We start from the raw sequence: 2,005 nt of genomic DNA, 5'->3' as shown, positions 1-2,005 counted from the left end.
AGCGGTCGGTGTCTTCTTGCTCGCTGTTTTCTTCCCCATCTTGTCGCCGAGGAGTTTTGAAGGCTTCCGAAGGTCTTGAGCGGCTTCCTCCTGCTTCCTCGGCGTCTTCACTCTTGCTTAGCCTTTGAAAAGGCTATTTGGCGTCTACTGCCCAGAGGTAGTAACGCAGAGTGGGGAGGGGGGAAGATCACAAACTCGTTCTGTGTGGGGGCTAAGCCTCAAACCCAATAGCAGCAGGCAGGTGAAGCCGAATTTAATTGACGATCCTACCAGGCCGAGTAGAGGGTGCCCCACACAGACCAAATGGCTGGGATAGATACAAGTGTTTCACAACGTCCTAGCTGGAAGCAGGGACACCCCTAAAGGCAAGGTCGATACTACACTTGATCTTAGCCAAAAGGCCGAGAAGCGATCAGGAGATAGGATTTGTAAATCCAAGTCCAAACAAAATGTGTTCCCATGGGGGCAGTAATTCTTCCATGTCCAGCAACCCTCCTATTCCCTCCTCACATCCACATCCTATTATTGTGTGACCAATACCATCCAAATCATTCTTACTTTCATTTCCCAAAGTTATCCGTCTACAAGGAGACCTGTATAGATCACATGATGGCACCAATGAGGATGGAGGAGGACCGGAGTCACATGACTAAGAAGATACTAAACCTCACCCTGGAGATCATCTACCTGCTGACCGGAGAGGTGAGGAGGATTCTGGGAGGTCACATGACATCACTCTCATCTCTATTAATAAAACAGAGACCTGACCGGAGAGGTGAGGAGGATTCTGGGAGGTCACATGACATCACTCTTATCTCTAATAATAACACACAGACCTGATCGGAGAGGTGAGGAGGATTCTGGGAGGTCACATGACATCACTCTCATCTCTATTAATAAAACAGAGACCTCACTGGAGAGGTAAGGAGGATTCTGGGAGGTCACATGACATCACTCCTACATCTATTAATAAAACACAGACCTTACTAGACAGGTGAGGAGGATTCTGGGAGTCTAACATGATATTCTTATTGGTTCCTCAATACAGAGGTTTCCTCTCCTGAAGTCAGGTGATCATATGACCATCACAGTGCCTCCATGTGACTCCCTAAACCCTGAGAGACACAACATGCAGAAGATTCTAGAAGTCACCAAGAAGATGATGGAGCTGCTGACAGGAGAGGTGAGCGGTGCCGGGAATTCTGGGACATTCTCCAGTAACAGACAAGGGATGTGTCTGGATGGTGACTGTATCATTGTGTGTGTCAGGTTCCTATAAGGTGTCAGGGTGTCACTGTCTATTTCTCCATGGAGGAGTGGGAGTATTTAGAAGGACACAAGGATCTCTACAAGGACGTCATGATGGACAATCAGCCGCCCCTCACATCACCGGGTAAGAGGAGACTTTATTGTAAAGGAGAGAGCAGTACGGAGGATCCACCTAGATCCCCCATCATCTGATAAACACATAGAAACTATGGATTCAGTCAGTGTGTGTGTTTCCTACAGATGGATCCAGTCATGGGAACCCACCAGAGAGATGTCCCCGTCCTCTGTATTCCCGGGATTCCACACAGGAAGGTCACACCATCCCTCACTGTTACAAGGTTGGTGGGATTGAGCATCTAGAACATGGACTTGTAATGATGTGTGGAGTTATTTTATGTGAGCTGACATTTTACAGATGATATTTTCTCTCATTTCCTTGATTTAGAGTGGAGATCCAATCGATATAGAATTTGAGGTGAAATCAGAAGAAGAAGAGGCGTATGTGAGGGAGGATCAGCAGTCTATGGAGGAGGATGGAATAACGGGGACATTTATAGAGGAGGACACTCCTACAGAGATCAGCACAGGTGGGTCATGAACACTAAATCCATTCCTCCACCCATACTGCTCACTGATTGGTCCAGAGTAGGGTGGGGACTGGGTGATATCAGCCTGTAATCCCCTGGTCACTTTCCTGAGCTGTGTTCCCCGTCCTGTATTCCTGGATTTCTCTCAG

At 47.6% G+C, this 2,005-nt stretch overlaps 1 pseudogene; it reads right to left on the bottom strand.

Moving 5' to 3' along the window:
- Positions 1-280: 280 nt before the first annotated feature.
- LOC149468088 (U2 spliceosomal RNA) lies at positions 281-413 on the bottom strand (annotated as a pseudogene).
- Between the last annotated feature and the right edge of the window lie 1,592 nt (positions 414-2,005).

This window comes from Staurois parvus, unplaced genomic scaffold (genome assembly GCF_062004578.1).
Source record: "Staurois parvus isolate SC_StPar_1 unplaced genomic scaffold, SC_StPar_1.0 ptg000092l, whole genome shotgun sequence".
NCBI classification, from domain to species: domain Eukaryota; kingdom Metazoa; phylum Chordata; class Amphibia; order Anura; family Ranidae; genus Staurois; species Staurois parvus.
The sequence above is the reverse complement of the archived record's forward strand: the minus strand, read 5'-3'. Positions and strand labels throughout refer to the sequence as shown.